General features: G+C 55.6%; 1 long non-coding RNA gene across 1 annotated transcript; it reads left to right on the top strand.

Annotated features, from left to right (window-relative positions):
* Window positions 1-10,289: 10,289 nt before the first annotated feature.
* Window positions 10,290-11,081, top strand: LOC127463476 (uncharacterized). The gene is made up of 3 exons (XR_007900856.1): window positions 10,290-10,361; window positions 10,460-10,498; window positions 10,850-11,081. It is a non-coding gene; the product is annotated as an uncharacterized LOC127463476 (long non-coding RNA).
* The last annotated feature ends 13,218 nt before the right edge of the window (window positions 11,082-24,299 follow it).

Here is a 24,299-nt window from a genome sequence, read left to right as displayed (position 1 = left end):
ATATGTCTGGGGATTGCTGCCATGCCAAAAGGGCCAGGACAGAAAGCTGCTGCTGGCCTTTGCCTGCCCTGGGAAACCTTTCCTCTGCCCCCCAGCACTGGGGCTGGGTGCTGTCCTTCCCAAGGGAAGGGACTGTCATCCCCCCCAGGAGCCACCTCCAAAGCTTGGATGCCACCTGCCAACCTGACTCTGTCAGGGATTGCTCCCACCCAAAAGGGGCCAGCACAGGAACCTGTTGCTGGCCTTTGCCTGCCCTGGGCACCCTGTCACCTGCCCCTGAAACACTGGGGCTGGGGGCTTTCCTTCCCAAGGACAGTTAATGGCACCAACTTTCAGGAGCCCACCTCTGAGCTTTGGGCATCATCTCTGTCCTGCAAAATGGGTGTTTCCTCAACCCTTTGTGTTCCCTTGGTCTGTCACAGCCCTAAAAAGGCTGAGACCCTTGTTCCTGACCACTTTTAAAGAGGATTTGAAGCTTAAAGTCTTTTAGGAAACTAATCCAAAAGAGCCCCCCATTTCCAGCAGTGGTTTTCCTACCTTACTGGAGGGAGCAGTGAGAATTTTGGGATGAAGTCTTTACTCTGCTGCTGATGAGCTCAGAGTCGGTGTCTCCTGTGCTCTGGCCACGGGGCAGGGCCTCCCTGCCCTTTGGTCCCTGCCTCGTGGCCACCCCTGTGCCAGGGGATACTGTGCAGGCCACCTGGAAACAAACCCATTCCAGCCCAGCATTCCCCTGTGTGCCCACTGGAATGTGCACCAGACACCCTGAGGGAAGAAACATTTCCAGAGGAGAAGACTTTGCTCTTCCTGCTGCAGCCACAAATGGGAAAAATGAAACCCTCCAACTCTGTCCTTTTGTATCAGTGAGTCAGGCACCACTTTCTTCTGGCCCGGGGGTGTGTGGGGGATAACTCCAGCCCTCCCTGCCCCCCCAGCCTTTTCACTTATTTATATGTGTTTAGCAAAGAAAGAATTTAAAGGGCATCAGTTTTAAATTACATCATCCTCTTCAGTATTTAGCATTCTGTCCTCTATTGGTTATTGACTCTCACTTCTCACCCTAATTAGTCCCCATTTTTCAGGCTTTTTATTATCCTTTTTCCAGACAGGGAGTTTCCAACACCTATTGTATGGTCTTTGTTAACCTCTTCTTTATCTTCTAGTTCCTGCACAATGTCCTTGTGGTCTGTAAATTCTGCATTCCTTGTGTCCAGTTTCAGCAATCCACCTCTCTCCCCAGGCTTTGTTCACTGAAGCAGATCAGGGCTAGTTTAGCAAAACTCAGAGTTGCAATAATTTTCCCAAGCCTGTTCCCACAAGAGCAGGTGATGACAAACTTTGCCAAGTGCTGGCCAATAGTGACTTAAGACTAACCCACTGTTTAGGATGAATATTCTGGTTATGATTCACTAAAGCAATTAACTAACAAGTTAATGAACATCATTCATTTAAAAGAATCAGGAAATGATCTCGTTCCCAGCAGCAGCACCGAGTGCCCGGAGCCGATGTGTGCAAGTGCTGGGCTGGAGCAGAGACGTGCTGGAGGGGCAGATGGCAATGGGACAGCACAGAAAGGGGAAACACTTCCCCCCAGGCCAGGGAAAGGGTGGGTTGGTCTCTGCAGCCCTGGCAGGAGAGGCCTTTGCTGTCGGGGGGGTCTCTGCAGCCCCTGAGGGGCTGTGCTGGAGGAGAAGCTGATCTCAAGGCAGGACAGAGACGCTGAAAATGTCTTTGGGTGGGCACATCCCGTGATTCAGGAACACTGACAGTCATCCCACAGAGCCTTGGTTGAATCATCAGGTGGGTGATGAAGGGACAGAAGGGCCTGCAAAGCCTGGGAGCAGGTCCCCCATTCCAGTGCAAGTGGGAACACCGTGGGATCTTCTGGCAGGGCAGCAGGGCTGGGCACAGGCAAGCCAGGAGATGCTGGAGGCTGTGGCAGACAGCTCTGGGCCCCAGACAATCCCTGGGCTGCCCAGGGCTGCTCTCTTGCTGCCAGACAAGGGGGTCTGGCTGGGCAGGGGAAGGCTGAGGGAGCCAGGGCTGCAGGGAGCAGGGAATGGTGGAGCTGCAGGACAAGGAGCAGAAGGGCCCTGCAGGGCTGCAGCAGAGCTGATTGCAGGGAGCTGCCTTCAGGGCAGGGATTCTGCCCCTGGGCTCTCCCTGCTGAGGCCACACCTCGAGTGCTGTGCCCAGTTCTGGGCCCCTCACTTTGGAGAAGATGTCGAGGTGCTGGAGCGTGTCTGGAGAAGGGCACTGGGGCTGCTGAAGGCTCTGGAGCACAAGTGCTGTGAGGAGCAGCTGAGGGAGCTGGGCTTGCTGAGCCTGGACAGAAGGAGGCTCAGGGGGGACCTTCTCACTCTCTACAACTCCCTGACAGGAGGGGGGACCCGGGGGGGTCGGTCTCTTCTCCCAGGCAACCAACAGTGGGACAAGAGGGCACAGCCTAAAGCTGCACCAGGGGAGGTTTAGGTCAGACAGGAGGCTCAAGTTCTTCCCAGAAGGGGTGACTGGGTGTTGGAATGGGCTGCCCAGGGAGGGGGTGGAGTCACCGTCCCTGGAGGTGTTTCAGAAAAGACTGGATGTGGCTCTCAGGGCCATGGTCTAGTTGACAGGGTGGGGTTGGGTCATGGCTTGGACTCCATGATCTCAGAGGTCTTTTCCCACCTCGTTGATTCTGTGATTCTGGAATGGCCCCTTGGTTCCATGAGGTTTTGCAGTGTCACAGTGGCCCTTTGATTCCATGAGGTTCCACAGGGTCACAAAGGCCACTGGATTCCATGAGAGTACCAAAGGTCTCAGGGCTCGTTTGATTCCATGAGGCCCCACATGTCACACTGGCAACTTTGTTCCATGAGGCACCACAGTGGCCCCTGGGTTCCTTTAATTCCATGAGGTCCCGCAGTGTCACGATGGTCCCTTGATCCCATGGGGTTCCGCAGTGTCCCAGGGTTCCTTTGGCTCCATAAGGCTGATCTCGGGCTCTGAGACAGAACTGAACCAGCAGTGGTTGTCCAGAATGTGCCCTAGAAAATATCTGTGTAACCAACTGCAATGGAGAGAAACCAGCCAAGGAAAGGAAAGAAACAATCAAGGGAGGAACTCGTGGTTCACAGAAGCAGCAAAGCAGGCAAAGGTGGGGTGTTAGAGAATCCCAGAATGAAAAAATGTGCGAGTTGGAAGGGACCCCAGAGGGATCATCAAGTCCAACCCTGAGCCCTGCCCAGGCCCATCCCCAAGAGTCACAGCCTGTGCCCCAGAGGATCATCCAAACTGTCCTGGAGCTCTGTCAGCCTTGGTGCTGTGCCCACTGCCCTGGGGAGCCTGTTCAGTGCCAACCACCCTGGGGGGGAAGAACCTCTTTCTAACATCCAACCTGAGCCTGCCCTGACACAACTCCAGGCCATTCCCTGGGGGCTGTCCCTGGTCCCCCCAGAGCAGAGCTCAGGGCCTGCCCCTCCTCTGCCCCTCCTGAGGAAGTTGGAACTGCCATGAGGTCTCCCCTCAGTCTCCTCTTGTGCAGCTGAACACCCCAAGTGCCCTGAGCTGCCCCTCCTAAGGCTTCCCCTGCAGAGCCTTCCCCATCCTGGGGGCCTCCTTTGGACACTCTCGACTGGCTCCATCTCTTCCTTCCATTGTGTCCCCCCAGAGTGCCCCACTATAGAGGTGAGGCCGCCCCAGGGCAGAGCAGAGCGGGACAATCCCCTCCCTGGCCCGGCCATGCTGGGCCTGATGCCCCCAGGACAGGGTTGTCCCTCCTGGCTGCCAGGGCACTGCTGACTCCTGGCCAAGTGGGCACCCCCAGGACCCCCAGGGACCTTTCCCAGCACTGCTCTCCAGCCTCTCATTCCCACTCTGTCCCCACATCTGGGGTTGCCCATCCCAGGGGCAGAATCCGGCACTGCCCCTTGTTGAACTTCCATGGGGGGTGATTCCCAGCCCTGGGATCTGTCCAGGTCTCTCTGCAGGGCCTCCCTGCCCTCCAGGGACTCAGCAGCTCCTCCCAGGTTGGGCTCATCTGCAAACTTGCTCTGTGTCCCTTCCAGTGCTGTGCCCAAGCCATGGATGGAGATGTTGGAGAGCACAGGGCCCAGATGGAGCCCTGGGGAACCCCCCTAGTGACCCCCATCTGATGTCCCCCAGTCACTGCCACCCTCTGTGCCCGACCCGGGAGCCCATTGCTCGCCCAGCACAGGGTGTGTTTGTCCAGCTCTGGGATGGACACTTTGTCCAGAGGGATCTGGGCACAGACACTATGGGAAGCTTCACTGAAACCCAAAAAGGTCCCATCAACTGCCTTCCCTTGAACAGCCAGGGGGTGATGTTGTCATAAAGTAACTCAGGTTTGATCAGCAGGCTTTTCCTCTGGGGAAGCCGTGCTGGCTGTGATACCCCACAGCAGGGTGGGAGCTCAGGGGCCACCCCAGACCCCCCTTTTCCGACCTTTTCCCCCGTGGCAACTGCAGCACTGGCTGTTGGGTGGAGGGGAACCCCCATCAGCCCCCCAGGGATGGACAGGTGGGTTGGGGACCCCCCAGTGCAGATCAAAACCCCCCAGAGCCCCAGGGAACTGCTCCAGGGCTCAAGTGATGGGGACACCAAGGGACCCCCATGGGACTCCTCTTCCTGCTGTCCCACCCTCCCTTTTCTGCCCCTCTCCCACCCCTTTCCTATGGTCCCCACAACCCTCACATCCCCCCTGCACTCAGTTTGGGGCTCCCACGCCCCTCCCAATAACTTTGGGGTCCCAACACTCAGTTTTGGGGGTCTCAGCCCACCACTTTTCCTTTCTCTCCCACCCCTTTCCTATTGTCCCACTAAACCACAGCTTCCCTCTGCTCCCTTTGGGGGTCCCACCCCTTTGGCCCCTCAGCTGAAGGGGTCCCACCCCCCTTTTTCCCACCTTTTCTCCCCTTTCCTGCTCCCTTTTCCCCATCCCCCCTGTGGCAGGGGGAGTTCAAGGCTCAGACAAAGTTGATGGGAGAAGTCCTGCCCTGGAGTCCCGAGGGGCAGAACGGACTCCCTGGCTTTCTAAACTCTGCTCCCAGAGGAGCCTGGGGGCAGCTGGATCCAATCTCAGCCTTGCATTGTGCCAATGCTTTGAATTTAAGGAATTATAGAGATGGGATTGAACCAGTTTTGTCCCACAGGTTTTAATGATGGAAAAGCAGTTACATTTAAATCAATGAACTACTTATTACTAATAATGATCAGACAAAAGGACTAAACCAGAATTATTTATTACACAACATACACACTAAAACTACCAGTAGTACAGGATAAGATATGACAGGGCACTACACTAAAGCAATTGTTGAAGCAATTCTACTAAAGGTGGCAAACAAGCAAGAATTTTTAATTAGAGATGGATGGAACTCCCCCAGAGCAGCGCTCGTGGGGAGATCTCTGCTCTCAACCTCCAGCTATGACCTTGGGGGGTCCCCAGCCAAGGCAGGAATCTCCACACACCCCCAAGAAGGGTTCTGTTGGAAGAACCTGCCCCTGGGACAGGGGACTGGCCCTTTCTGGCAGAAACCCAAGGACTGACAGGCCTTGGACTCCAGGGGTTCCCTCACCATCAGAGGCTTTATTTGGGGTGAAACCAGTCTGGGGTCCAACATCTCCTGCCTTGTCCTGGCCCCCTCTCAGCTCAGCACTGACCCCTTTGCAAATGGGGCATTGTCTTGGTGCCATTGCAGGGGGATGTCCTGCCCCAGTGTCCCAGTGTTCCTTTAATTCCCAGAGGCCCTGCAGTGTCCCAGTGGCCCCTTGATTCCATGACCTTCGGAAACACCTCAGGGTTCCTTTGGTTCCATGAGGCCCCCATGTCCCAAAGGCCCCTGGATTCCAGGAATTCCGCAGTGTCACAAGGTTCCTTTTTTTCCATAGGGCCCTGTAGTGTCCCAGTTGTGCCTTGATTCCAGGAGTATCCAAATTCTCCCGGGGTTCCTTTGGTCTCAGGAGGTCCCGCTCGAAGGCTTCACACAAAATCAGCATTTTTATACAATCTTCAGCTGGGATTAAATGCATATTCAAGTGATTACAACATCTCTCGATGCATATTAATAACAGGCGGAGTAGAGGTGGAGCTCAGGCGGGGCTTGGGGCGGTGTTTCCCTTGGCCCTCAATCCTGAGGGTACTTCCACTCTTCCTCCATGGCTCTGGGGGCTTCAACTCATCTTCCTCAGCTTGACCTTCCTTCTCTTCCATTGGTCTTGACCCGCTCACTGAAGCTTGGAAAAAGCCCTGGCTCCCGGCCTATTCCTCCTATTCAAAAGTCTCCCTGATCCTGCTGTCTCTCTAATTTAGCCCCTCGAGGCCTAGGACATGTTCCTGTACTATTCTCTGAAGCTTTGCTCCAGTCAGTAGAATAGAACGAGCACAGATGGTCTTGGATGTTGGTAGCTTGTTAGCAGGCCCCAATTTCTGAGTTAACTCTTTTGGGCCTGGCCTCCTGTTTCCCCAGGGACACAGCCCGGGCCCGGCTGTTCCCATTCCCATTCCACGGGTTTGCATTCCTGTTCCAGGTGTTCCCATCCCATTCTAGTTGTTCCCATCCCATTCCTATTGTCCCCATTCCCTTTCCAGGTGTTCCCATTCCCATTCCAGGGGTTCCTATTCCCATTCCATGTGTTCCAATTCCCTTTCCAGGTGTTCCATCCCATTCTAGATGTCCCCATTCCTATTGTCCCGCCTCCCATTCCTGATGTTCCCATCCCACTTCTGTTTTCCCCATTCCCAGTTCTTGGGGTTCCCATTCATATTCCAGGTGTCTCCATTCCCATTCCTGTTATCCCCATTCCCATTCCAGGTGTTCCCATCCCACCTCTGTTTTCCCATTCCCATTCCACGTGTTCCCATTCCCATTCCAGGTGTCCCCATTCCAATTCCTGGTGTCCTCAATCTGCTCCCAATGTTCCCGTGCCCATTCCTGGTGTTCCCATACCACAAATTCCCATTCCAGGTGTTCCCATCCCAGTTCCTGCTGTCTCTATTCCAATTCCTGGTGTCTCCATTCCCATTCCTGGTGTCCCTAACCTGCTCCCAGTGTCTCCATCCCTCTCCTCGGTGTCCCCATTCCCACTCCAGGTGTCCCAATTCCCAGTTCCTGATGACTCCATTCCCATTCCTGTTGTTCCCAGTCTGCTCCCAATGTCCCCATTCCCATTCCAGGTGTTCCCATTCCCATTCCAGGTGTTCCCATTCCCATTCCAGGTGTTCCCATTCCCATTCCAGGTGTCCACATTCCCATTCCTCCTGTCCCCATTCTCATTCCTGGTTCCCAGGGAGGAACTGCCCAATGCCGGAGGAGGAGCCAGAATTTATTGCCCAAAGCAGGAGATTTTCACACCAAAATTAACCCTCGGTGATGTCACCACTGTCCCTGTGATGTCACCGCTGTCCCTGTGGTGTCACCGCTGTCATTTCCCCTGCTGGTTTACCTTAAAACCAGCACACCAGGTCTGTGCCCAACGGGGGTCCCTGTGGATCATCCAACGCGGGTCCTCCCATGGTTGATGGAGTTGGAGCAGCGGCCGAAGCTCTTCCTGCAGTCGGGGCACTCGGGGCTTCTCTTACCGGTGGGTCCGTTGGTGGGAGGTCAATGAAGAGCTCTGCCTGAAGTTCTTCCCACACTCCCCACACTTGTGAGGCCTCTCCCTGATGTGGATGTGATGGTGGGTGTAGAGGATGGAGCTGTCCCACATTCCCTACACGTGTAGGGCTGTTCCCCAGTGTGGATGTGCTGGTGGCTAAGCAGCTTGGTGCTTGTGCTGAAGCTCTTCCCACATTCCAAGCACTTGTAGGGCCATTCCCTGGTGTGGATGCAACGGTGTTTGCAAAGGCTGGAGCTGTCCCTGAAGCCCTTCCCACACTCCCCACATGTGTAGGGCCGTTCCCACTGTGGATCATCTGGTGTCGGAGCAGGTGGGAGCTCTGTGTGTAGCTCTTCCCACATTCCTGACACATGTAGGGCCTTTCCCCACTGTGGATCATCTGGTGGCTGAGGAGGTGGGAGTTCCGTTTGAAGCTCTTCCCACATTCCCCACACGTGTAGGGCTGTTCACCGGTGTGGATCATCTGGTGTCGGAGCAGGTCGGAGATCTGATTGAAGTTATTCCCACATTCCTCACACATGTAGGGCCTTTCCCCCCTGTGGATCATCTGGTGTCGGAGCAGGTGGGAGCTCTGTTTGAAGCTCTTCCCACACTCCCCACACGTGTAGGGCCGTTCCCCACTGTGGATGCGACGGTGGGTGCGGAGGGTGGAGCTCTGCCTGAAGCTCTTCCCACACTCCCCACATGTGTAGGGCCGTTCCCCAGTGTGGATGTGCTGGTGCCCCAGGAGGTTGGTGATCCTGCTGAAGCTCTTCCCACACTCCAAGCACCTGAAGTGCTTTTCCCTGCTGGGAGGCTGCTCAGGGACCACCAGCTCGCAGCTCCGCCTCAAGCTCCGGCCGCCTTCCCGGCACACGCTGGCTCTTTCCTCCTCACAGCCCCCTGGGCTGGCTTTGGAGCCCCTCCTGCGGGGGCATCTCCGGCCCTTTTCCTCCCCGCTGCCTTCCTGCGCCGGGGAGCCCTTCAAAACGGCCTCTCCCACCAGGCTCTGCCGGGGGGATTTGTCCTCCGCGCTCTCCGGCCTCACCTCGGGGCCTGGGGCAGGAACCAACAAGGACACGCAGGGGATTTGCCTCCGGCCCACAGGGAAGCCCAAGGACATCCCCCCAACTCCGGCCCCGGCAGGACGGCCACAAAAGCCAAGAGACCCACCCAAAGGGGCACTGACTTCCTCCTCACCTGCCTGGGGGGCCCAAGGCATCTTCCTCTTCCTCGCAGCCTCCTCCTCCATCCGACCAAGCTTTGGGAAGCAGAAATCCTGATAGGGGGGAAAACAAGGGGTGAGTGCATTGCCTTGGGGGTTCCTCCTGCCCAAGTCCAGCTCTAGGACTCACCGGGCATCTTGTGTCCATAAAAACCCCCAAAACACCAACATTCAGCCCAAATTCTCCTCCCAGGAGTTCCCCCTCTCTGCTCTCTGGGGTTAGGGGGGTCCCCCCTGTCTGGCCTGATGGCACTTCTGCCTGCATTGGGGGTCCCCCTTCTCCAGGCTGCCGGGGGTCCCGCGGTTCCAGGGGGTTCCCACTCTCCGGGGTCCCCTTGAGTGTTGCCAGGGGGGTCCCAGGGCTCACTTCTCCCCACTCTGCCTCCCGGGGCCGGCCGGCCCTCCTCTCTCGACTCCCACCCTCGCAAACCTCTTGGCGCTCTCGGCTCCCACCCCGCCTCAAGGCCCCCCCTCCTCTCCACACTCCAAGGCCTTCCCCCTCTCCGGGACCCCCACTTAAGGGGCCCGGCGCTCCCTCTCTGCTCCCCCCCCTCCAGCATTCCGGGGGTCCCCCAGCTCCGGGATCGCCCCTCTCCGCTCTCCCCACTCCGCGGCTACCGGGGTTCCCCCCCGGCTCTCACGGGGGCCCCCAAACTGCTCTCGCCCCCCCGCCATTGCCCAGCGACCGCCAGGACCTTTTGGCTGCTCTTCTTTGTGCTCCCGCTCGGCTCCTCCCTCGGCTGGGCCGCCGCTTTTGGCGGGTTTCCTCCTCCGGGATCCGCCCCCTGCAGCCCTTCCCCCCCTGGACCAGCCCCTTTGGGCCCCCCTTGGGCCTCCCTTGCCCAATAAGACTGATTATACAGACAAGCAATTTCATTTTATCCCACAAAACCCAAAGGTATAACCCAGCACCCTGGGGCATGAACAAAGTGGTTTTCCTTGCCCCCCCCCCCGAGTCCAAAGTAAAGGGAGAGGGGAAAAAAACCTGCTGGTGGGAGAGTTGTTGCAGTCTGGTCAGAAGTGGTGATTGCAGTCCAGTTGAGGGTGGTGGTCTCAGTCTGGTTGAGAGTGCTGAGCTGCAGCCTTCCTCTGGATCCCACGAGTGGTGGAAAGGTTCTGAAACTCCAGGTTTATATATTCTCCAGTTCAGGCAGGAATGGTCAGTCGTTCCCTCAGAGCGGGGAATTCCATAAAAGGATATGAGGGTTCTCTGAGCAGGGAATTCCAAAAAAGGATGCTCAGTTCGTTCCCTCAGAGGGGGGAATTCCATAAAAGGATATGAGGATTCTCAGAGCAGGGAATTCCATAAAAGGGTATGAGGACAGGGACACCCCCCCGACCTTGCAGACTCCCCCCCCCACCCCTCGACAACAGTTCCTGGGAAAATGGCATGGAAGGCCATAGAATACACACTTTTGGGCTACACCCATCCAGTGAGGAATCGGTCCCAGCTGTTCTAACTAGGACACTGTGTCCGTCATCGCTGCCATCATCATCATCATCGGCCTCGTGGCAGTCGGTGTCTGGAAGCTCCGATCCGGTAACTCCCGGGATGGGGGTCGGCAAGGGGCACGGATCCGCCCGGCAGCATTCCGGGGATCCTGTGCCACGGGTGCTGATCCCACTTTCTTGCCATAGGGAAGAGGGAGGGGAATGGATATGACCCCGTGCCCACCAGTGAGTCCCAGCAGCGTGTGTGGATCCAGATCCTCTGTGCAGGGATCCCAGGATGGATGCCGGGATTCCAGAGGGGAATGGGGGCCTAATGGTTGGAGCAGGATGGGAAGGGGATTGCAGCTCAGGGTAGGATTCCAGAGTGGGATCAGGTGGAATTGTGGACTGGGATCAGGGCTGGATTCTGGAGTGGGATTGGGGTGGGATGGATGGAGTGGGATTGGGGTGGGAGGGACGGAGCAGGATCAGGAGGGATTCCGGAGCAGTTCCTACTCTCCCTGGGCTCCACAGCCGGCTCCATCCCCTGGGATGGGAACAGGGACATGGTGACTCCTTTCCCCGCTCCCATCCCAGCAGGAATCACGGCCTGAGTGATCCTGGAGCTGGATCCGCCCCTTCCCTCTCCCTGCGGAAAGGCAGGAGCTGCTGGCAGAGCTCATCCCGCTGCTCCCACCCACCCCGGCCCCCCTGCGGCTCTTCCCGATGGATCAACTTCCTGCTTTTTCCTGTGTGAAACCCAGGACCACAATTATTCCTGAGGCTTTAATTTTGGTGTGAAAATCTCCTGCTTTGGGCAATAAATCCTGGCTCCTCCTCCCGTATCCGGCAGTTCCTCTGTGGGAACCAGAACTGGGAATGGGGACAGGGGGGCTGAGATGGGGACACTGGGGACAGGGATGGGGACACTAGGATTTGGAATGGGGACGTCGGGACTGGGATGGGGACATTGCGGACAGGGATGGGGACACTGGGAGTAGGTTGCAGACATCAGGAATTGAAATGGGAACACCAGGAGACAATGGGGAAAGGGATGGGGACACCAGGAGCAGGATGGGAACACTGGAACAGGCTGGGGTCATCAGGAATGGGATGGAGACACCAGGAATAGTAATGGAGACATTGGGAGCAGGTTGGGGACAGCAGGAACTGGGAATGGGGACACCAGAAATGGGAATGGGGAAAACAGAACTGGGTTGGGAACTCTAGGAATGGGAATGGGGACCTGGAGGACCACGCTGGGGACACTGGGAGCAGCCTGGGGACAGCAGGAACTGGGATGGCAACACCAGGAAAGGGAACGGGGACATTGGCAGCAGGTTGGAGATGCCAGGGACTGGGAATGGGGACATCAGGAATGGGATGGGAACACTGGGAATAGGAACACCGGGAATGGGAACACCAGGAATGGAGTGGGAACATGAGGGACCAGGATGGGGACACTGGGGACTGATGGAGAGGAGCAGAGACCCCAGACTCACCCAAACCCCTCCCAGAACTGAGGACCAAGAGAAGCTCCCCTGAGTTCCGCCCGAGCTTTGCCCATTATTAATATGCATAGATAGATGTTGTGATCAGATGAATATGATTTATCATATTTAATCATTTATGAAAATTGTATACAACCCCGATATTGTGTGAAACTCTCAACCAAGTTCTCTGTGGTGCGAACCACGCTCGCTGCCGACGTCGGCAATAAATCCCTTTGCTGCTCAAAAATCCAAAGTCTCTGAGCAGTTCTTCGGACTGGGTTAATCAGCATCACAGAGGCAAAGGCACAACTGACGGATCCCCTCAGAGGGCAACATTCTCACCAAAGCTCCCCTCTCAGCTTCCTTTACACTGACCTCTGACTGCAGGGACCTCCTTCCCACTCTGCTGATGCTTCTCAGGTTGCGAACCACCCGGAAAAATCCCAAATGTCAAGGGATGTGCTTAGATTCACCAAAGATACAGCCCACCAGAATTAACATCTGATTCAGACTGGCAGGAAAATGCTCACCTTGCTCGTCTCCCCTTTGGTGTCAAAGGCCCCCCCACCACTTGCATCCCACCTGGAAAGAACAAGAAGACGCTCCCAGAACGACCTTTGAAGAGAAGTGCCTGTCACAACTGCAAGGAGGGATGCACAACAATCTCACGTGGGGGATATTCTCTGCTCTGCCCTGCAGACCCTTGTGCTGGGGTCAAAACTCAGCCTCTCTGCTTCCCTCTCCTGAGGGACTTGTTCTTAGACATCCCTTTCCCCTCCCGGCCATTCCCAAGCCTGGACCCGGCTCTCAGCCCCTCTCTGGCTCAGAGCCCTCAACTTCTCTTGCAGAGAGCTGGGCCTGTCAACCCAGCTGCCAAAAGCACGGCCCTTGGGCTGCCTCGGAGGTTCCTGCAGTCGCCCCAGGCCCTGCCCAAGGCCCTCCCATCAGGGGCTGGGCCCTGGGGGCCGGGGGAGAACCCACCCGCGGCTTGGCCCTTCTTGCCCAGCCCTGCTCTGGCCCAGCCTCCTCCCCCTGCACACTCCCCACTGCCACAGCCTGCGCTGGGGCAGCATTTCCTTCCTGGGCCCTTTCCAGCTGCCCCCATGGGGACACTTCCATTTTCTGGGCCAGGCCCCAGAGGCAATCCCAGCCAGTCCTGCCCCTCGTCCCCAGCCCGGCTCACTGACTCCTGGGGGCCCCTGGAAGCCAAGAGCCAAAGGCCGACCCCCCCAGAGTGCAGCCAAACCATCTGCACTGGGGCCCCAGGGCTTCCCTTTCCCAAGCAGCCCCTGCAAAGCCTTGTCAGAGACGAAACTGGGTAACCCGAGTCCTGGATGCTTTTAGGAAAGAGGTCTGAACATTTCTTGACTAATGGAGGGTGATGACTTTTTTATTCTTGACCTTTCCAGTTCTCCATTTGGGGGCAGGATGTCCTCTGGGCCAATGTTTTGTTCCCTTTGCAGCGAGTGCAGCCTCAGAGGGCTGAGCCCTCTCTGGCTGGGCTTGGCCTCTCCTGCAGAGACTCAGACCTGGCTGGGCTGCCCCAGGCAGACGCTGCAGGAAGAAGAGCTCAGGCCGCCTGGGTCTGGTGTCCCTGGGGCTCAGCCTGTGCCCCATTGCTGGGCAGGGGCTGAGCCCCACCTCTGCCTCGGGGCCTTGGCCAAAGGGCTGGCAAGGAAGAGGCCCAGGAGCCTTGGGGCCTGCCCAGCTTTCCTCCTCCCTGGGGGCTCTCAGTCCTCCCCTGACACCGGGTGGGCCCAAGGCCTTGCTGGCTTCGGGCTCACGGCCCGCCGGCACCATCCCAGCGGCCTGACCCCCCTCCTTCCCCTCTCTCCAGCCTCTCCTGCCTTTTCTGGCAAGGGGCCATCCAAGGCAAACCCCGGTTCTCAGCAATGGCACCTGTGGCACGGCTGCAAGGCTCCAGTGGGCCAGGCAAGAGCAGGAGCACCGAGAGCCTGAGGAGCCAGGAGATGCCCTGGCTGGGCATGGTGCTGCTGCGGGACGAGCTGACACCTCTGCACAGTCTCTGCCCGTCCCTGCCAGCCGACTTCTGCCCAGGCTCTGGGCACGGGGACGCAGCACTGACACTTTTCAGCCCCCGCGCTGTTCCACAGAGGCTGTGATGTCACAAGGCCCTTGCCTGGCAGCCAGGAGATGGGCAAGGCAAGGCAAGGACGGAGCCTCTGAGCCACCAGCACGCTGTCCCCAAAGGCTGGGGTGGCACAGAAGCCCAGAGTCCCTGAGCTTGGCAGAGACTTGTGAGATCAACCGGCGTCCAGCCTACGCCCCATCCCCAGCACGTCAAGCAGAGCACGGCACTCAGTGCCATGGCCAGTCTTTGCTTAAACACCTCCAGGGACGGTGACTCCACCACCTCCCTGGGCAGCCCAAAAAACTCTGAGGCATCACATCTCTTCTTTTACAGTTCTATCACAACTTTTTATAAGTCAACCATAAGATATTATGGAGCTCCATTTCTATGTTAGTCACGTACACCTTTTATATATCTTTATATACCTTTTATATACCTTTATATACCTTTTATAAACCTTTTTTAAACTTTTTAATGTTTTAATAAAATCCCAAGGATCTTTCTTGGAACTCCCCGCATCCTGGGACCGAGAGGATCTCCCTGAATAACACTTTCAATGTGCACCGGTATCCTCAGGGTCCTGGAACCTCTGGAGCATCAACAACCTTGTCCCTCCAAAGGGGTCCCAATTCATTTTCCAATGGTTCAAGAATAGAAAATAAACCAAATACCAGTTTCCAAAACCAAATCAACTTATAAGTCCAGAAATCACAAGTTAATATCCAAAATACCAGAAAGGATTTCTTCAAGATTCTTTCTTTGCAACCTGAAGTACCCATAATACAAAATAAATCAAATACCTGTTTCCAAAACCAAATAAACCAAATACCAGTTCCAGAACCAAATAAACCAATGAGTCCAGACTCCCAAATTAATATCCAAAATCATGGTTGGGCTTTGTGAATGAAGATTTGGGAAGGGCTCTGCCCACATTTGCTACAAGCACACTGGTGGCTAAAGAGGCCAATACGAGATAGACACGTCCAGTTGCAAAAGGCAGAGCAGAAAGACTCCTTGGATGGGATGGACAGGACACGGTTCTTTCTGCGTTGTCTTTTCTCCTCGATGCTGATCCTGCTGCGTTCTCAAAGGAAGCAGCAGCGTTAGAGATGGGGTGTCTCCAGACCTCCCGACTGGAGGCCAGAGTAGACCAGTGATGGAGATCAATATGGCCAAGGCTGAGATGTTGTTTCAGGCAGTCCTTGTATCTCCTCTTCGGGGCTCCTCTCTTGCGGCAACCGGTGGCAAGTTCACCACAGAGCACGATCTTAGGGAGGGGGTGGTTGGTCCTTCATCCTGGAGACGTGCCCGGCCCAGCACAGCTGTGTTCTCAGCAACATGGCCTCAATTCTTGTGACTGCTGCCTGTTCTAGAACAGATGGATTGGTCACATCATCTGACCAGTGGATGTTTAGGATTGTGCGGAGGCAGCGTTGATGGAAGCGTTCCAGGAGTCGCAGGTGGGGGCTGTAGATGACCCAGGATTCGGACCCATATAAGAGAGTAGACAGCACAATGGCTCTGTAAACACTGATCTTTGTGCTTTTCTTCAGGTGTTTATTTCGCCAAACTCTTTTATGGAGTTTTCCAAAAGCTCTCTATTCCTTTGCTAACCTGTTGTCCATCTCCCCGTCAATCTCACCATCCGAGGAGATGAGGCTCCCTAGGTAATTAAACTGCTGGACTGATTTGAGCTCTGATTGGCCAATGGTGGTGTGGGGATGATGGGGGACTTCCTGAGGTGCAGGTTGATGGAGAACTTCTGTTTTCTTTAAGCTGACTTCCAGCCCAAAGAGCTCAGCAGCCTCAGCAAAGCAGGATGTTAAACGCTGCAGAGCTGCTTCTGTGTGAGCGACGAGGGCGGCGTCATCAGCATAAAGCAGCTCCTGGACAAGATGGTTTAAGGTCTTGGTGTGGGCCTTCAGTCGCCTTAGGTTGAAAGGGCTTCCATCAGTACGGTATCGGATGTAGATCCTGTCCTGATCATCGAGGTCTGCCGTGGCCCTTTGGAGCATCCTGCTGGAAAAGATTGTGAATAGGGTTGGTTCAAGAACGCAGCCTTGTTTCACACCATTGGTTATTAGAAAGGGCTCAGAAAGTGCATTGCCATATCTGACTTGGCCGTGCTGATCCTCATGGAGTGAGATGATCATTTTCAGGAACTTGGGGGGACAACCTAAACGTTCCAAAGTCTGCCACACACCTTTCCTGCTCACAGTATTGAAAGCCTTGGTGAGATCAGCAAAGGTTCCATAGAGACCTTTGTTCTGTTCCCTGCACTTCTCTTGCAGTTGTCTGAGAACAAATCCCATGTCTGTGGGGCTCCTGTTGGCTCTGAAACCACATTGGCTTTCAGGGAGAATTCCTTCTGCTATAGCGGGTTTTGGTCTGTTCAAAAGTATTCTTGCCAGGATCTTGCCAGCAGTGGAGGCAGAGTAATACCCCGGTAGTTTGAGCAGTCTGATTTATCTCCCTTCTTCTCATACAAGGTGATGATGACTGCATCACCAAGGTCTGATGGTATAACCCCCACCTAATTCACCCTGGGGTGTCATTCCTTTTGACTCAGTCATTAACCCAGCTCAGGTTAATGTCTTTCTCCCCCTTAACCCTCTGAGGGTCGGCTTGACTCTCTCCTGGAAAACCTTTCAACAGGTCCAGGTACCAGAGAACCTTTGAACAGGTCCAGGCTACACCAGAAAGCCTTTCAACAGGTCTGATGTGCCTGGATCACACCAGGAGGAGAAAAATTCTCACTATAATTTCACAACGTGGGGATGGTCACCATTTGACTCACCCTCAGTGTCAGTTTTGGACTACACCGATTACTCCACCACATCCAAAGGGTCCTTGTCCCTGACACCAAAAATGTTACAACCCACCTCAGAAAAGGGGGAGGGTAACCCAGGTTCTTATTAATAAATCCCTTGGGGTGGATTAGAGTGAAACGACACTGAATAATTGGTGTTTGAAAACTTACATATGTAGGGTTTATATTAGAACAATTTTGTTTCAAAGGTAAACAGGTACGTTGCCATTTTGGGTGTTATCATCTGCATCTCTCATCTACAGCAATATGGCATAAAGAGAACCTTTGGAGAAAATGCATAAGGGAGAGAAAGGAAAGACAGGAGAAGGGTAAGGGAGAGTGAGGGAAAGAAAAGCTGAGAGTGGAAAGATGAGAGTGAAAAGATTTATGGAGCAGATCATCCTCAGTGCAATCACACAGCACCTACAGGATGGACAAGGGATCAGACCCAGCCAGCACGGGTTTAGGAAGGGCAGGTCCTGTCTGACCAACCTGATCTCCTTTTATGATCAGGTGACCCACCTGGTGGGTGAGGGGAAGGCTGTGGATGTGTCTATCTGGACTTCAGCAAGGCCGTTGACACCGTCTCCCACAGCATTCTCCTGGAAAAGCTGCAGCCCATGGCTTGGACAGGGGCACTCTGTGCTGGGTCAGGAACTGGCTGGAGGGCCGGGCCCAGAGAGTGGTGGTGAACGGGGCTGCGTCCAGCTGGGATCCGGTCACTAGTGGTGTCCCCAGGGATCAGTGTCGGGCCCAGTTCTGTTTAATATCTTTATTGATGATTTAGATGAGGGGATTGAGTCCATCATTAGCAAATTTGCAGATGATGCTAAGCTGGGGGGGAGTGTCAATCAGCTGGAAGGCAGGAGGGCTCTGCAGAGGGACCTGGATAGGTTGGAGAGTTGGGCTGATTCCAACTCGATGAGGTTCAACAAGGCCAAGTGCCAGGTCCTGCACTTTGGCCACAACAACCCCCTGCAGCGCTACAGGCTGGACCAGAGGGGCTGGAGAGCAGCCAGGCAGGAAGGGACCTGGGAGTGCTGATTGACAGGAGGCTGAACATGAGCCAGAGTGTGCCCAGGTGGGCAAGAAGGCCAATGGATCCTGGCCTGGATCAGGAACAGGGTGGCCAGCAGGACCAGGGAAGTGATTCTTCCCCTGGACTCAGCGCTGGTGAGGCCTCACCTGGAGTGCTGTGTCCAGTTCTGGGCCCTCAGTTCAGGAAGGATATTGAGGTCCTGGAGCAGGTCCAGAGGAGGGCAACGAGGATGGGGAAGGGGCTGGAGCACAAGTCCTATGAGGAGAGGCTGAAGGAGCTGGGGCTGTTCAGCCTGGAGAAGAGGAGGCTCAGGGGAGACCTCCTCACCCTCTACAACTCCCTGACAGGAGGTTGTAGCCAGGTGGGGGTTGGTCTCTTCTCCCAGGCAACCATCAGCAAGACAAGAGGGCATGGCCTCAAGTTGTGCCAGGGGAGGTTTAGGTTAGATATTAGAAAGAATTTCTTTCCAGAGAGGGTGGTCAGACGTTGGAATGGGTTGCCCAGGGAAGTGGTGGATTCCCAGTCCCTGGAGATTTTTAAAAAGAGACTGGATGTGGCACCAGTGCCATGGCCTAGTAACTGCAGCGGTGTTGGATCAAGGGTTGGACTTGATGATCTCGGAGGTCCCTTCCAACCCAGCTGATTCTATGATTCTATAAAGAACTCGTGGTTCACAGAAGCAGCAAAGCAGGCAAAGGTGGGGTGTTACAGAATCCCAGAATGAAAGAATGTGCGAGTTGGAAGGGACCCCAGAGGGATCATCAAGTCCAACCCTCAGCCCTGCCCAGGCCCATCCCCAAGAGTCACAGCCTGTGCCCCAGAGGATCATCCAAACTGTCCTGGAGCTCTGTCAGCCTTGGTGCTGTGCCCACTGCCCTGGGGAGCCTGTTCAGTGCCAACCACCCTGGGGGGGAAGAACCTCTTTCTAACATCCAACCTGAGCCTGCCCTGACACAACTCCAGGCCATTCCCTGGGGGCTGTCCCTGGTCCCCCCAGAGCAGAGCTCAGGGCCTGCCCCTCCTCTGCCCCTCCTGAGGAAGTTGGAACTGCCATGAGGTCTCCCCTCAGTCTCCTCTTGTCCAGCTGAACACCCCAAGTGCCCTGAGCTGCTCCTCCTAAGGTTTCCCCTGCAGAGTCTTCCCCATCCTGGTGGCCTCCTTTGGACACTCTCGACTGGCTCAATCTCTTCCTTCCATTGTGTCCCCCCAGAGTGCCCCACTATTGAGGTGAGGCCGCCCCAGGGCAGAGCAGAGCGGGACAATCCCCTCCCTGGCCCGGCCATGCTGGGCCTGATGCCCCCAGGACAGGGTTGTCCCTCCTGGCTGCCAGGGCACTGCTGACTCCTGGCCAAGTGGACACCCCCAGGACCCCCAGGGCCCTTTCCCAGCACTGCTCTCCAGCCTCTCATTCCCACTCTGTCCCCACATCTGGGGTTGCCCATCCCAGGGGCAGAATCCGGCACTGCCCCTTGTTGAACTTCCATGGGGGGTGATTCCCAGCCCTGGGATCTGTCCAGGTCTCTCTGCAGGGCCTCCCTGCCCTCCAGGGACTCAGCAGCTCCTCCCAGGTTGGGGTCATCTGCAAACTTGCTCCGTGTCCCTTCCAGTGCTGCGTCCAAGTCACGGATGGAGATGTTGGAGAGCACAGGGCCCAGATGGAGCCCTGGGGAACCCCCCTAGTGACCCCCATCTGATGTCCCCCAGTCACTGCCACCCTCTGTGCCCGACCCGGGAGCCCATTGCTCGCCCAGCACAGGGTGTGTTTATCCAGCTCTGGGCTGGACACTTTGTCCAGAGGGATCTGGGCACAGACACTATGGGAAGCTTCACTGAAACCCAAGAAGGTCCCATCAAGTGCCTTCCCTTGATCAGCCAGGGGGTGATGTTGTCATAAAGTAACTCAGGTTTGATCAGCAGGCCTTTCCTCTGGGGAAGCCGTGCTGGCTGTGATACCCCACAGCAGGGTGGGAGCTCAGGGGCCACTCCAGACCCCCCTTTTCCCACCTTTTCCCCCGTGGCCACTGCAGTACTGGCTGTTGGGTGGAGGGGAACCCCCCATCAGCCCCCCAGGGTTGGACGGGGGGTTTGGGGACCCCCCAGTGCAGATCCAACCCCCCCAGAGCCCCAGGGAACTGCTCCAGGGCTCAAGTGATGGGGACACCAAGGGACCCCCATGGGACTCCTCTTCCTGCTGTCCCACCCCCGTTTTCTGCCCCTCTCCCACCCCTTTCCTATGGTCTCCCCAGCCCCCAGACCCCCTCTGCACTCAGTTGGGGTCTCCCGTCCCTCTCCCAATAACTTTGGGGTCCCAGCACTCCTCACACTCAGTTTTGGGGCTCTCAGCCCACCACTTTTCCCTTCTCTCCCACCCCTTTCCTATTGTCCCACTAAACCACAGCTTCCCTCTGCTCCCTTTGGGGGTCCCACCCCTTTGGCCCCTCAGCTGAAGGGGTCCCACGCCCCCTTTTTCCCACCTTTTCTCCCCTTTCCTGCTCCCTTTTCCCCATCCCCCCTGTGGCAGGGGGAGTTCAAGGCTCAGACAAAGTTGATTGGAGAAGTCCTGCCCTGGAGTCCCGAGGGGCAGAACGGACTCCCTGGCTTTCTAAACTCTGCTCCCAGAGGAGCCTGAGGGCAGCTGGATCCAATCTCAGCCTTGGGTTATGCCAATGTTTTGAATTTAAGGAATTATAGAGATGGGATTGAACCAGTTTTGTCCCACAGGTTTTAATGATGGAAAAGCAGTTACATTTATATCAATGAACTACTTATTACTAATAATGATCAGACAAAAGGACTAAACCAGAATTATTTATTACACAACATACACACTAAAACTACCAGTAGTACAGGATAAGATATGACAGGGCACTACACTAAAGCAATTGTTGAAGCAATTCTACTAAAGGTGGCAAACAAGCAAGAATTTTTAATTAGAGATGGATGGAACTCCCCCAGAGCAGCGCTCATGGGGAGATCTCTGCTCTCAACCTCCAGCAGTGACCTTGGGGGGGTCCCCAGCCAAGGCAGGAATCTCCACACACCCCCCAAGAAGAGTTCTGTTGGAAGAACCTGCCCCTGGGACAGGGGACTGGCCCTTTCTGGTAGAAACCCAAGGACTGACAGGCCTTGGACTCCAGGGGTTCCCTCACCATCAGGGGCTTCATTTGGGGTGAAACCAGTCTGGGGTCCAACATCTCCTGCCTTGGCCTGGCCCCCTCTCAGCTCAGCACTGACCCCTTTGCAAATGGGGCATTGTCTTGGTGCCATTGCAGGGGGATGTCCTGCCCCAGTGTCCCAGTGTTCCTTTAATTCCCAGAGGCCCTGCAGTGTCCCAGTGGCCCCTTGATTCCATGACCTTCGGAAACACCTCAGGGTTCCTTTGGTTCCATGAGGCCCCCATGTCCCAAAGGCCCCTGGATTCCAGGAATTCCGCAGTGTCACAAGGTTCCTTTTTTTCCATAGGGCCCTGCAGTGTCCCAGTTGTGCCTTGATTCCAGGAGTATCCAAATTCTCCCGGGGTTCCTTTGGTCTCAGGAGGTCCCGCTCAAAGGCTTCACACAAAATCAGCATTTTTATCCAATCTTCAGCTGGGATTAAATGCATATTCAAGTGATTACAACATCTCTCGATGCATATTAATAACAGGCGGAGTAGAGGTGGAGCTCAGGCGGGGCTTGGGGCGGTGTTTCCCTTGGCCCTCAATCCTGAGGGTACTTCCTCTCTTCCTCCATGGCTCTGGGGGCTTCAACTCATCTTCCTCAGCTTGACCTTCCTTCTCTTCCATTCTTCTTGACCCGCTCACTGAAGCTTGGAAAAAGCCCTGGCTCCCGGCCTATTCCTCCTATTCCAATGTCTCCCTGATCCTGCTGTCTCTCTAATTTATCCCCTCGAGGCCTAGGACATGTTCCTGTACTATTCTCTGAAGCTTTGCTCCAGTCAGTAGAACAGAACGAGCACAGATGGTCTTGGATGTTGGTAGCTTGTTAGCAGGCCCCAATTTCTTAGTTAACTCTTTTGGGCCTGGCCTCCTGTTTCCCCAGGGACACAGCCCGGGCCCGGCTGTTCCCATTCCCATTCCACGGGTTTGCATTCCTGTTCCAGGTGTTCCCATCCCGTTCTAGTTGTTCCCATCCCATTCCAGGTGTCCCCATTCCCATTCCAGGAGTTCCCATTCCCATTCCATGTGTTCCCATTCCATATGTTCCAATTCCCTTTCCAGGTGTTCCATCCGATTCTAGGTGTCTCCATTCCCATTCCTATTGTCCCTCCTCCCATTCCTGATGTTCCCATCCCACTTCTGTTTTCCCCATTCCCAGTTCTTGGTGTTCCCATTCATATTCCAGGTGTCTCCATTCCCATTCCTATTGTCCCCATTCCCATTCCAGGTGTTCCCATCCCACCTCTGTTTTCCCTATTCCCATTCCAGGTGTTCCCATTCTCATTCCAGGTGTCCCCATTCCAATTCCTGGTGTCCCCAGTCTGCTCCCAATGTTCCCATTCCCATTCCAGGTGTTCCCATTCCAATCCCAGGTGATCCCATTCCCATTCCTGGTGTCCCCAACCTGCTCCCGATGTTCCCATTCCCATTTCCAGTGTTCCCATTCCCATTCCAGGTGTCCCCATTCCCATTCCTGGTGTCCCCATTTCCATTCCTGGTGTCCCCATTCCCATTCCAGGTCTTTCCATTCCCATTCCAGGTGTTCCCATTCCCATTCCTGGTGTTTCCATTCCCATACCTGATGTCCCCATTCCCATTCCAGGTGTTCCTATTCCCATTCCAGGTGTTCCCAATCCAGGTGTTTCCATTCCAGTTCCAGGTGTTCCCATTTCCACTCCAGGTGTTCCCATTCCAGGTGTCTCCATTCCAGTTCCAGGTGTCCCCATTTCCATTCCTGGTGTTCCCATTTCCATTCCAGGTGTTCCCATTCCCATTCCAGGTCTTTCCATTCCCATTCCTGGTGTCCCCATTCCCATTCCAGGTGTTCCTATTCCCATTCCAGGTGTTCCCACTCCAGGTGTTTCCATTCCAGTTCCAGGTGTTCCCATTCCCATTCCAGGTGTTCCTATTCCCATTCCTGGTGTTCCCACTCCAGGTGTCCCCATTCCCATTCCAGGTGTTCCCATTCCCATTCCTGGTGTCCCCATTCCCATTCCAGGTGTTCCCATTCCCATTCCAGGTGTCTCCATTCCAATTCCTGGTGTTCCCATTCCCATTCCTGGTGTCCCCATTTCCATTCCAGGTGTTCCCATTCCCATTACTGGTGTTCCCATTCCAGGTGTCTCCATTCCAATTCCAAATGTCCCCATTTCCATTCCAGGTGTTCCTATTCCCATTCCAGGTGTTCCCACTCCAGGTGTTTCCATTCCAGTTCCAGGTGTTCCCATTTCCATTCCAGGTGTTCCCATTCCTGGTGTCCCCATTCCCATTCGAGGTGTTTCCATTCCCATTCCTGGTGTCCCCATTTCCATTCCTGGTGTTCCCATCCCATTCCTGATGTCCCCATTCCCATTCCAGGCATTCTCATTCCCATTCCAGGTGTTCCATCCCATTCTAGGGGTCACCGCTGTCATTTCCCCTGCTGGTTTACCTTTAAACCAGCACACCAGGGCTGTGCCCAACGGGGGTCCCTGTGGATCATCCAACGCGGGTCCTCCCATGGCTGATGGAGTTGGAGCAGCGGCCGAAGCTCTTCCCGCAGTCGGGGCACTCGGGGCTTCTCTTACCGGTGGGTCCGTTGGTGGGAGGTCAAGGCATAGCTCTGCCTGAAGTTCTTCCCACACTCCCCACACTTGTGAGGCCTCTCCCTGATGTGGATGTGAAGGTGGGTGTAGAGGGTGGAGCTGTCCCACATTCCCTGCACGTGTAGGGTTGTTCCCCAGTGGGGATGTGCTGGTGGCTGAGCAGCTTGGTGCTTGTGCTGAAGTTCTTCCCACATTCCAAGCACTTGTAGGGCCATTCCCTGGTGTGGATGCAACGGTGCTTGCAAAGGCTGGAGCTGTCCCTGAAGCTCTTCCCACACTCCGCACACGTGTAGGGCCTTTCCCACTGTGGATCATCTGGTGTCGGAGCAGGGTGGAGATCTGATTGAAGTTCATCCCACATTCCTCACACATGTAGGGCCTTTCCCCACTGTGGATCCTCTGGTGTTGGAGCAGGTTGGAGCTCCGCTTGAAGCTCTTCCCACACTCCTCACACATGAAGGGCCGTTCCCCACTGTGGATCATCTGGTGTTGGAGCAGGTTGGAGCTCCGCTTGAAGCTTTTCCCACACTCCCCACATGTGTAGGACCGTTCCCCACTGTGGATCATCTGGTGGCTGAGGAGGTTGGTGCTCTGCCTGAAGCTTTTCCCACACTCCTCACACGTGTAGGGCCGTTCCCCAGTGTGGATGCGACGGTGCGTGCGGAGGTTGGATTTATGCCTAAAGCTTTTCCCACACTCCCCACACGTGTAGGGTCGTTCCCCACTGTGGATGTGCTGGTGCCCCAGGAGGCTGGATCTCTTGCTGAAGCTCTTCCCACATTCCAAGCACCTGAAGGGTTTCTCCCTGCTGGGAGGCTGCTCAGGGACCACCAGCTCGCAGCTCCGCCTCAAGCTCCGGCCGCCTTCCCGGC

The sequence above is a fragment of the Manacus candei genome, unplaced genomic scaffold, assembly GCF_025592945.1.
Source record: "Manacus candei isolate 608988 ecotype Guabito, Panama unplaced genomic scaffold, ASM2559294v1 h1tg000162l, whole genome shotgun sequence".
Taxonomy (NCBI): domain Eukaryota; kingdom Metazoa; phylum Chordata; class Aves; order Passeriformes; family Pipridae; genus Manacus; species Manacus candei.
Note: the sequence above shows the minus strand (reverse complement) of the source record. Positions and strands in the feature narration are given on the sequence as shown.